This window comes from Chlorocebus sabaeus, chromosome 20 (genome assembly GCF_047675955.1).
Source record: "Chlorocebus sabaeus isolate Y175 chromosome 20, mChlSab1.0.hap1, whole genome shotgun sequence".
Lineage (NCBI taxonomy): Eukaryota > Metazoa > Chordata > Mammalia > Primates > Cercopithecidae > Chlorocebus > Chlorocebus sabaeus.
Genome location: NC_132923.1, coordinates 45,191,954 through 45,205,173, shown reverse-complemented (window position 1 = coordinate 45,205,173; position 13,220 = coordinate 45,191,954). Strand labels below are relative to the sequence as shown.

The 13,220-nt window shown below is 38.2% G+C and overlaps 1 pseudogene; it reads right to left on the bottom strand.

Annotated features, from left to right (window-relative positions):
• Positions 1-12,049: 12,049 nt before the first annotated feature.
• On the bottom strand, positions 12,050-12,411 carry LOC103224449 (non-histone chromosomal protein HMG-14 pseudogene; annotated as a pseudogene).
• Positions 12,412-13,220: the final 809 nt, after the last annotated feature.

The following is a 13,220-nucleotide window of genomic DNA, read 5'->3' as shown; positions in this document are numbered from 1 at the left end:
TAAAATATCTTAACATTTTTTGAGCCCTTCTATTTTTCAGTACTCATCTGTGTGGGTTACACAAACTTGTCTTGATAATATTTCTCAAGCAATGGAAGTAGAGAGTCTCAAGTTGTTCTTTTGAAAAGCTGGAAGTGTTGATCCACTATGTGACTCATAATTCCCACCTCTCTAATGAACTTTAATTATCCATCCCCTGCAATCTATCACCCACTCTTGTTGATTCTATTCACTAACTCTCAATTCCTTTCCCTCTCCTCTATTGCCATTGTCTTATTCTAATCTTGCTCGTCCTTAATGGCTACCATTATAATTCCCTCCTAACTTGTTTAACTGCCTTCATTTGCTGTCTTCCAATTTTTCCTCTATACTGCCATTAGGGATCAACAAACTACAGCTTGTGGACGAAAGCCAGGCCATAAAAGTTTTTTGGAACATAGTCACACTCTTTCATGTATGTATTATCTATGGCTGCTTTAGCGCTACTGTACTGAGTAGTTTCAACTCAGTAACTACACGGCCTGTGAAGTGGGTTGAGTGATGGCCCCAAAAAGATATATTCACCTCCAAGTTTCTGGGACCTCAGAATGTTAACTTATTTGGAAAAATGTCTTTTCAGATATAATTAAATTAGAATCTTGAGATGAGATCATCCTGGATTACCCAAGTAGGCCCTAAATTTAACAACAACTGTCTTTCAAAGAAACACACAGAAGACACACACGGAGTCAAAGGCAATGTAAAGATGAAGGCAGAGATTGGAGTAAAGTGGCCACAAGTCAAGAAAGCCAAGGAACACCTGGAAGACACAAGGAACCTCATCTTCCCTTAGAGCTTCTGGAGGCAGTGCACCCTTCCCAACACCTTGATTTCGGACTCTTGGTCTCCAGAACTGTGGGAAAATAAATTTTGGTTGTTTTAAGCCACTAAAGTCATGGTCATTTTATTACATCAAGCTCAGGAACTAATATGGCACACAGTTCTAAAATATTGACTACCTAGTCCTTTAAGAGAAAAGTATGCCAATCCTTGCATTAAAGTTAAATTTTCTAAAATACAAATCTAATCATTTCATTCCCTCACTTCAGAAAAAGTCAAACTTATTAGCATGACATATGAGAAACTTCTTAACTGACCCCTGCCCACTTCCTCAGCTGTATACTACCTACTTCTCCGTTCTTTCCTCCTTCTTTTAAATAAACTGGTAATTTTAGAATAGTTCTACATTTACAAAAAAGTTGCAATGGTATTATAGAGGATTTCTTATATTTTGAATGCAGTTTTCCCTTATTATTAACATTTTACATTAGTATGGTACATTTATCACAGCTAAAAAACCAATATTGACACATTGTTATTAACTGAAGTCCATACTTTATCTAGATTTCCTTAGTTTTTAATCTGTTTTCTTTCCTTGAATCTCATTTAAAATACTACATTACATTTAATCATTGTATCTCTTTTTATCTCCCTTTCCCTTCGTTCTCTTCTTATTTGTTTCTGCTCTGTGCTAAACACTGGGAATATAAACAAGCATGGCTTTCCTTAAAGTTCACAGTCTAGCAGTCAGTAAAACTAAAAATGGAAAAGTTAACTAATTAATATGGTTAAGATACATGCTATAAAGGACTTGAGCAGCAGACAGGCTGAAGCTGTGTTACAGAGAGCCATAATTAGGACTAACTGTATCTGGTTTTTGTTTTTTTTTTTTTTTTTTTTGAGACAGAGTTTTGCTCTCGTTACTCAGGCTAGAGTTCAGCGGCTCGATCTTGGCTCACTGCAACCTCCATCTCCCAGGTTCAACCCACTTTCTTGCCTCAGCCTCCCAAGTACTTGGAATTACAGGTGTGCACCACCACACCTGGCTAATTTTTATATTTTTAGTGTAGACAGGGTTTCACCATGTTGACCAGGCTGGTCTCAAACTCCTGACCTCAGGTGATCCACCTGCCTTGACCTCTCAAAGTGCTGGGATTAGAGATGTGAGCCACCGCGCCTGGCTTCTGATTTTTTTAAAATGATTATTCTTAGTGAGAGTAAAAGTGACAGCAGAAACACCTATAAAGGAAGCTATTGCAATGGTTCCGGTTAGAGATGATAGTGGCTTGGAGTGAGCAGGCGCAGTGGAGATGGAATTAGGGATAGTAGCCATATTCCAGAGATATTTCTGAGATAGAAACAAGAGGACTTGACAAATGTTGATGTGGAGGATGAGAAACAAAGTGAAATCAATTACCAACCTCTCAGTATAGGTCTCTCTGCCCCAGCCATACTAAACATTTGTTACCGTCATACTTACCATGAGAGCTAGAGTCCAAAGCTTTTAGACTTACTGAACTCTCTGGTTAAATGCCTTTTCCCACCCAGTTACCTGATTGGCAAATAATTTCTCTTCAATATTCCATTCTCTTCAATATTCCTCACCTGCTCTGAGAAGCCTTCCCTAACAATGCCTTGGTATTCCAACCTCCACTCTACCTCACAGAATTAGAGAGGCTTTGCTTCCTCTGTGTTTCCACAGCAGCGTGTGCATAACTCTGTGCTAGCTTGTAGCACTCATATTGTTGTACTGCTACCATTTGTTTACGTATCTATTTTTTGAAGGCATGTGTCATATTCATAGTACAATCCCTGGCACAAAGAAAAGTAAATAAATGTTTAATCAATCAATTCTTTACTATAATTCACAGAAACGGAAAAAAAAAACATTACTTAAAATTTACATAAAAGAAAGTCATTATCAAAGCGATCACTAGTAAATCTGAAATATGGCCGGGCACAGTAGCTCATGCCTGTAATCCCAACACTGGGAGGCCGAGGCAGGAAGATCACTTGAGGTCAGGAGTTCGAGACCAGCCTGGCCAACATGGTGAAACTCAGTCTCTACGAAAACTTCAAAAATTAGCCAGGTGTGGTGGTGGGCACCTGTAATCCCAGCTACTTAGGAGGCTGAGGCAGGAGAATCGCTTGAACATGGGAGGTGGAGGTTGCAGTGAGCCAAGATCGAGCCACTGCACACTAGCCTGAGCAACGAGAGCGAAACTCTGTCTCAAAAAAAAAAAAAAATACTGAAGTATAACTAATGTCATTCACAGTGTACTTGTGTACTTATAACTTCTAATCTTTTGCAAGCGCATTTCTGTTTAAAACCTATGATCTTATTTTCTTCATAAGTTATATTTTATAGACTCTCTATTGAGAGACATCTAAAGTAGAACCATATTATTTGTAAAGTTTCAACTTACTTTCTTTTTTTTTTTTTAAAGAGACTGGGTCTCACTAAGTTGCCCAGGCTGACCCCAAACTCCTGGGCTCAAGAGATTCTCCCGCCTCAGCCTATTGAGTAGTTTGGAGTACAGTGGCGTGATCTCGGCTCACTGTAACCTCCACCTCCCCAGTTCAAGTGATCCTCCCACTTCAGCCTTCTGAGTATCTGGAATTACAGGTAAGCGCCACCGTGCCTGGTTAATTGTTTTGTATTTTTAGCAGAGATGGGGTTTAGCCAAGTTGGCCAGGCTAGTCTCAAACTCCTGACCTCAAGTTATTCACCAGCCTCAGCCTCCCAAAATGCTGGAATTACAGACATGAGCCACCATGCCCGGCCTCAATTCCTTTTAGAATACTGTCTTTCATTTCAACAAAATTAGATTATGGTTATGTAGCTTATTTAATTAGCTTGATAGCAAGAAGTTTTATAAACTGAATCAATGTGATTATGAGAGTGTTTTTCTCCTTATAAATAGAAATATTTGCCTTGTATTTATTTTCATATTAGAGACATGTTCACAAGTTGGTCATATTTTTACACATAATAGACACTATTTCCTAAGATCAAGAGCAATTTCCAACGAGTATGCCTTTTTTAACTTTTACAGGTTTCTTTCAAGAATGTTCTCAGGAAGGAATAAAAAAAGATGTTTCTTATCTAATACAACACTGGGTAAAATACTTAGAAAGCCTATAGCTGAGGCTATTTTTTCAAAGCTTTTAGTACATCACAATCTTAAAAATACTAGCTAATTCTCTGCAAGGGGGTGCTGTGGAAGACTTAACTCCACAGTGGGAGTCAGAAAATTATAGCATATTTCCACATCACAAAAACTCACAGTTGGTCACTGAACTTAGGTAAAATATAAATGTTTTGCTATTTTTTATGTTTACTTGTTAGCTTGCATCAATAATAGCAACTTTAACATTTAAATTCCTAGAAGACAGGAATTCTATTAAACATACCCTACTTACATTTTGGGTACTGATGTATGTATATATGAACATGTTTACAGTAATATTATGACAGCTTTCAGAAGTTTCTCCTATGATAACACTTTTTCCCCCTTACATCATCAAACATAATTATAAGATAGTTAGATGGGTCATATTCAATTGAAGGCTCTCTTTCAAAGAATCTTTTACTATTGAAGAATTCTGACCTCTAACCCTGCTTTATTTTTAAGAATAAAATTTGAGGCCAGGTGTGGTGGCTCACACCTGTAATCCCAGCACTTTGGGAGTTCAAGGCAGGCAGATCACCTGAGGTTGAGAGTTCAAGACCAGCCTGACCCAACATGGAGAAACCCCGTCTCTACTAAAAAGACAAAATTACCCGGGCGTGGTGGTGCACGCCTGTAATCCCAGCTACTTGGGAAGCTTAGGGAGGAAAATCGCTCAAACCTGCGAAGCGGAGGTTGCAGTTAGCCAAGATCATGACGTTGCACTCCAGCCTGGGCAACAAGAGCAAAACTCTGTCAAATAAAAGAAAAAAAAGTATTCAACTTCCGCTACTCTGAGCTAGCACTGATGTCTTTGGCTTTTTTCTCTGAGGACCATTTTGAAGAAGAAACTGAGCACTGAGTATGAACACTCTGTTACTTCTGGCCAGACCCAAAGCCACAGTGTATATTAAGATACAAGACTTGTTGCTAGTAATAAAGCTAAGAATACAATGCCTTTCTAAAAATGTGCTTATTAATTCCTGGTGGTTGATAATTACTTCTTTTTCTATTTTTTAATTTAATTTAATTTAATTTATTTGAGACAGAGTTTCACTGTTGTCGCCCAGGCTGGAGTGCAGTAGCAATGCAGTAGCATGAACCCGGCTCACTGCAACCTCCGTCTCCCGAGTTCAAGCAATTCTCCTGCCTCAGCTTCGTGAGTAGCTGTGATTACAGGCACCCGCTGCCATGCCCAGCTAACTTGTTTTTTGTATTTTTTTTAGTAGAGACAGGGTTTCACCATGTTGGCCAAGCTGGTTTCAAACTCCTGACGTCAAGTGATCCACCTGCCTCAGCCTCCCAAAGTGCTAAGATTACAGGCATGAGCCATTGTGCCCGGATGATAATTACCTTTTTAATATGAGAAGTATGCATGCCTTCTTTATAATATTTATAATTATAATTATAATAAATAGTTGCCTTCTTTATAATGTTTATATTTATAATATAATTTTAATTTTAATCAATTAACAAAATGAAGACAGGGTCTCACTCTGTCGCCAAAGGTGGGGTGCAGTGTCACAATCATAGCTTACTGCAGCCTCAAACTCCTGGGTTCAAGTGGTCCCCCTCCCTCAACCTCCCAAGTAGCTGGGTTTACAGGAACATGCCACCATGCCTGGCTAATTTTTTTAAATTTTTTTGTAGAATAAAGGTCTTGCTTTGTTGCCTAGGCTGATCTCAAACTACCAGCTTTAAGTACTACTCCTGCCTCAGTCTCTCTGAAAGTGCTGGGATTATAGGCATGAGCTACCACACTTGGACTATAACCCAACATTGATATGAAATTTCATCATCATTAGGAAAAATGAGTAAACATAATTTCCATACCAAACACTGGAAAAGAAAAACATACTAAATATTACAAATCAACTAAACATTTCATAACAATGATGTTGATAAATTACTATTATTATTTGGTAAAATTAAGAATTTTATGATACGACTTGTCCTGTTGATTTAATTCAAAATTAAAAGTCACCAAAATTGGCATCTTTAATGCTGGAAAAGTTTCTTTTCTTTTCTTTCTGTTTTCTGGGAGGTTTGTTTGTTTGTTTGTTTTGCAGGGGGGCCTAGTCACAGTACACAATGATGCTTACTAGAAATAGAACTTCAAGGGTGAAGATGAATAAACAGGGTCATGTTTCCTGTGATTCTTAGCCCTTTAATCATAGTGCTCCTAGGATAGGAGAAGAGTGGGATAACCTAAAGCAGCTTCAGGGAGCTAGCTACTTTGGAGTGCTAAACCACAGTCCCCGAGCAAATTCTAACAACAGCCACAGAGTATTTCTAAAGTCCTGCCTCACCTTTAGTATTTTAAGCCCAATGCCTTAAGTGATATACTGGTCATGTTCTTCTCCCTAGACAATTCTTGCTTTGATGGGTTGCTTTATGTCTTACGGTTTCAGTACATGATCTACTGGGTAGGGCAAAAACATTCCACATTTGCCTACTGAGTTTTCCCTACACTTCTGACAAGCTGTTGGATTTACAGGAAAAGTAAGGTTGTCTTTCAATGTGCTTTTTTGTTCTATAGTGGGGTTTAAAATAATTATTTTTATAAATCCTAAGCGTTTTTCTCTTACTGGAATTGAGTGGAAAACAAGAGATCTTATTATAGTTTACTTTTTGACCTAAGCAGTACAATAGAAGATCTTTTGAAATGTGTAATCTTCGTGACTGAAAAGTTTATAGATTTTGGTTTCTTAGAAATTAAAGTTGTTTCCTGACTTTTTAATGATTGCCATTCTAACTGGTGTGAGATGGTATCCCATTGTGGTTTTGATTTGCATTTCTCTGATGGCCAGTGATGACGAGCATTTTTTCATGTCCCTGTTGGCTGTATGCATGTCTTCTTTTGAGAAATGTCTATTCATATCCTTTGCCCACTTTTTGATGGGGTTGTTTGTTTGTTTCTCATAAATTTGTTTGAGTTCTTTGTAGGTTCTGGATATTAACCCTTTGTCAGAGGAGTAGATTGCAAAAATTTTCTCCCATTCTGTAGGTTGCCTGTTCACTCTGATGGTAGTTTCTTTTGCTGTGCAAAAGCTCTTTAGTTTAATTAGATCCCATTTGTCAATTTTGGCTTTTGTTGCCGTTGCTTTTGGTGTTTTAGACATGAAGTCCTTGCCCATGCCTATGTTCTGAATGGTATTACCTAGGTTTTCTTCTAGGGATTTTATGGTTTTAGGTCTGACATTTAAGTCTCTAATCCATCTTGAATTAATTTTCATATAAGGAGTAAGGAAAGGATCCAATTTCAGCTATTTATGGCTAGCTAATTTTCCCAGCATCATTTATTAAATAGGGAATCCTTTCCCCATTTCTTGTTTTTCTCAGGTTTGTCAAAGATCAGATGGCTATAGATGTGTAGTATTATTTCTGAGGGTTCTGTTCGGTTCCATTGGTCTATATCTCTGTTTTGGTACCAGTACGATGCTGTTTTGGTTACTGTAGACTTGTAGTACAGTTTGAAGTCAGGTAGCATGATGTCTCCAGCTTTGTTCTTTTGACTTAGGATTGTCTTGGCAATGCGGGGTCTTTTTTGGTTCCATATGAACTTTAAAGCAGTGTTTTCCAATTCTGTGAAGAAAGTCTTAGGTAGCTTAATGGGGATGGCATTGAATCTATAGATTACCTTGGGCAGTATGGCCATTTTCACGATATTGATTCTTCTTATCCATGAGTATGGAATGTTCTTCCATTTGTTTGTGTCCTCTTTTATTTCACTGAGCAGTGGTTTGCAGTTCTCCTTGAAGAGGTCCTTTACATCCCTTGTAAGTTGGATTCCTAGGTATTTTATTCTCTTTGAAGCAATTGTGAATGGAAGTTCATTCATGATTTGGCTCTCTGTTTGTTTGTTACTGGTGTATAAGAATGCTTGTGATTTTTGCACACTGATTTTGTATCCTGAGACTTTGCTGAAGTTGCTTATCAGCTTAAGGAGATTTGGGGCTAAGATGACGGGGTTTTCTAAATATACAATCATGTCATCTGCAAACAGGGACATTTTGACATCTTGTCTTCTTAACTGAATACCCTCCATTTCTTTCTCTTGCCTGATTGCCCTAGCCAGAACTTCCAACACTACGTTGAATAGGAGTGGTGAGAGAGGGCATCCCTGTCTTGTGCCAGCTTTCAAAGGGAATGCTTCCAGTTTTTGTCCATTCAGTATGATATTGGCTGTGGATTTGTCATAAATAGCTCTTATTATTTTGAGATACATTCCATCAATACCGAATTTATTGAGAGTTTTTAGCATGAAGGGCTGTTGAATTTTGTCAAAGGCCTTTTCTGCATCTATTGAGATAATCATGTGGTTTTTGTCTTTGGTTCTGTTTATATGCTGGATTATATTTATTGATTTTTGTATGTTGAACCAGCCTTGCATCCCAGGGATGAAGCCCAATCATTAAAAAGTCAGGAAACAACAAGTGTTGGAGAGGATGTGGAGAAATAGGAACACTTTTACACTGTTGGTGGGATTGTAAACTGGTTCAACCACTGTGGAAAACAGTATGACGATTCCTCAAGGATCTAGAACTAGAAATACCATATGACCCAGCCATCCCATTACTGGGTATATACCCAAAGGATTATAAATCATGCTGCTATAAAGACACATGCACACGTATGTTTATTGCGGCACTATTCACAATAGCAAAGACTTGGAATCAACCCAAATGGCCATCAGTGACAGACTGGATTAAGAAAATGTGGCACATATACACCATGGAATACTATGAAGCCATAAAAAAGGATGAGATCGTGTCCTTTTTAGGAACATGGATGCAGTTGGAAACCATCATTCTCAGCAAACTATCGCAAGAACAGAAAACCAAACACCGCATATTCTCGCTCATAGGTGGGAATTGAACAATGAGATCCCATGGACTCTGGAAGGGGAACATCACACACCAGGGCCTATTATGGGGAGGCAGGAGGTGGGAGGGATGGCATTGGGAGTTATACCTGATGTAAATGACGAGTTGATGGGTGCTGATGAGTTGATGGGTGCAGCACACCAACATGGCACAAGTATATATATGCAACAAACCTGCACGTTGTGCACATGTACCCTAGAACTTAAAATACAATAATAAAAAAAAAAAAGAAATGAGAAATAGCAATATTATATAATTTATAGAGGTGGTGGCAGAATTAATACAAGTAAAGTGCTAACAAAATATGATAATAATAAAAGTTATTTTTGAATGAGCAAAAAAAAAAAAAAAAAAACAAAGTTAAAGTTAAGAAGACCAAGTTATATTATGGAAAAATTATGATGTGAAATAGTATTTTCCAAGATAGGTATATAGTCGGTGCTTAACAAATTCATGTTAGTTTCTTTCAAGTCAATCAGGAGTTTCTTCCTTCATCTATGAACAAAATTATTATTATTACGAAGTTATCCTTGAAACTCTCATATGCTTGGGATAATTATGCTTAATGAGCATTTGATTTTTTTTCTTACTATATTCCAAAATTGGACTTTGAAAATCCCCATGCATTTATTATTAGGAGAATGGCTGTGGGGAGAAGTATAGGTTGTGGTTAGGAGCATGGACTTTGGCATTACCTGGACCTGAGTTGGAGCCCATGTTGGAGCCGAGTGCCCAGGGATGAGTCACTGAACTTCTCTGTACCTCACTTTTCTTACCTGCAACGTGGGAGAAATAACACTCACCTGAAAAGGCATTGGTGAAGAAATGAGATGATGTACACAGAGCCTGTCACAGTAACTTACATTATGAGGGTTCAATAAATGAGTATAGTTATTATTTTCATTATTATCAAATATTTGATGTGTCAGGAGAAAAATAAAGAATGTAAGTTTTAATATATTTATAAAGGTATGTCCTTTGCGCCTGTACTAAATTCGAGCTTTCTACGTGTGATATGAAGAACATGAGAAAACTGTTATTTTCTGGAGAAGATACTGAAGTATCAGATTGTATCAATATTACAAAAATTATTTTTTGTTTACATGCATATGGAACAAGGAAAATACTTGGGGGGGGAGCAGGTAGGGGATGGCAAAAAAACAAAAAAACCTGGGTCTTTATATAATTCTTTATTCAGTCCTTCTAAGGGTTCCAGATTAAATAACATTAGTTTAATTTTTTTCCTGCCTTAAATTTTTGCCCTGTAATACATTCTCACTGTTATCGGAGGTAATAAGTTACCCACTGGAAAAAGCCAACGTGAAGGTCATATCACACTTTTTAATACTTTTTATTTTAATGATATTCTATAATTAAATGAAATGAATCAGTATTACAAGGTTAAAAAATCCTCAGAGTAAAGCAAAAACAAGTTTTAAAAAGTATTCCTAAGACACACATATCAATAGTAAGCACTATTCCAGTTTATAATATTATCTAGAGATTTTAATACACTGACTCAACTCTTTCTTATTGTAATTCAACTTGCCTCATCCCAAGTTATCTTTTTTAGAAAAATATTAACCCTCACCCCTTCCCCTTCTTCTTCTACCATTTTGCTTCTACCTTATATCCAATATTTGCCATGTTTTCTCTAGAACTCCTTGTCTAATATCAACCCAGCACATAATTGCCCTAAAATCTCCCCTAGGTTTCCTTCTTACTTAGATAGGCTGACTTAATGCAATCCTTCCCTTTGTCTTTTCCTTCCAAAATATGCAGCATATATAGTGACCAGTCACTTAACAACAAGGATATGTTCTGAGAAATGCTTTGTTGGGTGATTTTGTCATTGTGCAAACATCAGCGTGTACTTACATAAACCTAGATGACATAGTCCGCTATGTACCTAAGTTGTAGGGTATTGCTCCTGGGATACAAACCTATATAGCATATTACTGTATTGAATCTGTAGGCAACTGTAACACAATAGTAAATATTTGTGTAACTAAACATATCTAAACATAGAGAAGGTGCAGTAAAAATACATGCTACAATCTTATGGGACCACAGTCGTACATGTGGTCCATCACTGAAACTTTGTTATGTGGCACATGACTACATAAATTCCATTATTAAGATTTAAGATTTTTCATACAAAAGAAACTACAACAATGTAATTATTGACATGATTACGTTTAAATCTATTATCTTGCTATTTGTTTTCTATTTTTTTCACCTATTTGTTGTTCCCTTTTTCCTCCTTTTCTGCTTTCTTTCATATTACTTGAACATTTGGTATTATTATAATGTGTTTCCTTTGTTAACGTGTTAGCTGTATCTTTTTTGTTTTGAAGGTTGCTCTAGGGTTTATAATAAGCGATATCCATCTTCCAGTGATATTTTGCCACTTCATGTATAAGAAACTAACAATAATATATTTGTTTCTTTTATTTTCATAATTGAGATTTTATTGGTTGAGGATCAGTACAGACAGTTCAATTTGTACACAATTCTTAACATACACAACCAAATTCTAAAAATCCATGTATTGTAATTCTCTTTTAAAGTTATTCCAGTAACTTTACAGATTAAAATTTGGAAGCAAATCTTCCTTAAGAGGCTATCAAGTACCAGTATCTTCACATGTTGGTCAGCTGTTACATATGGCCCACCAGCTCACAACTGAATAGCATGTACACTACATATTCAAATTTCTAATCTTTCACAACACAGTAACCAAGTTATTAGGAAAACAGGACTACTACAACCAAAGATGTCACAGAGTGCCCACAATTCTGACAGGGAGAGCCATGATCAAAGAGTAGTTTTCTTTACGAAAAAATTCTATGAAAAAACAACAAGGGAACAGAAGTAATTTAAAATGTTCAAGACATTAAATGCAGGACTCACTCCATATTGCCATTTAATATGCTTTGTATTATAGGATATAAAAACTAACCGCCCATCTATGGAATGTTAAGCTGACACCCGGGACAGTCAAAGCCTCCCATAATTCAATATCCCACACTATTTTCTGGCTGTACCAGAAAATAAACAACTAGCAAAGAGATTTCACCTCTTTACAAAAAGCATTACACTTAAAAAATGGGATGAGGTGGGATTCCCTCCTTAAAAATATTTCTAGAGCTACTAACAAACTTGCATTTACAAAATAGTTGATAATATTCCTCTGGATTGTACAAAAAGGGAGACAGGGACCACTGATAAGACATGGTATATGGTATTAATCAGACTTGGCTTCTTTCTCTCCTGCATCATCAGAGGCTGAACTCTCCTCAGTTTTCATTTCCCCTTTGTCTTTAGTTTCTCGGTTAGCCACTTTGGCCTGTTTTCCCTTTGCTCCCCTTTTCCCTTTTGTTTGCATTTTTTTTGTCTGAAGATTTATCCTTCGTTGCTGCCTTTTACGGCTTTGCTTCCACTTTTGCAGGAGGCGTAGCTGACAACCGCACCAGTCTCTTCTTGGGTTCTTCCTTGGCGGCCCCTTCGGTGGAACCAACCTCCCTCTTGGGCATCCTGGCGGCAGGTAGGGCGCCTGCTCGGTGCCTGCAGGCTGCAGCGCGCAGACAGCCTTCGCGAAACTGGGCTGCGTGGCCGCTGCCACTCCTCCTGTGTCCGGAATTGGAGGGTTCTTGGTCTCCCTGACTTCAAGAATGAAACCGCGGACCCTCGCACTGAGTGTTACAGTTCTTAAAAGCGGTGTGTCCAGAGTTTGTTCCTTCAGACGTTCAGATGTGTCTGGAGCTTCTTCCTTCCAGTGAGTTCGTGGTCTCACTGACAGGAGTGAAGCTGCAGACTTTCGCTGTGAGTGTTACAGCTCTTAAAGGCGGTGTGCACCCAAAGAGTGAGCAGCCGCCAAATTTATTGCAAAGAGCAAAATAACTATGCTTCCACCACCGTGGAAGGGCAGGCAGAGGGTCGCAGCTGGTTAGCGCCAGCAGCCTGCTTTTATTCCCTTATCTGACCCCACCCACATCCTGCTGATTGGTCCATTTTACAGAGAGCTGATTGGTCCCGTTTTGACAGAGCGCTGATTGGTGCATTTACAATCCTTTAGCTAGACACAGAGTGCTAGACAGAAAACTTCTCCAAGTCCCCACTACGTTAGCTAGATACGGAGTACTGATTGGTGTATTTACAAACCTTGAGCCAGACACAGAGTGTTGATTGATGCATTTAGGATCCCTTAGCTAGACATAAAAGTTCTACAAGTCCCCGCTAGACTCAGGAGCCTAGCTGGCTTCACCTAGTGGATCCTGCACAAGGGCTGAGCTGGGAGCTGCCTGTGGGTCGGCAGACTGCACCCATACTCCTCAGTCCCTGG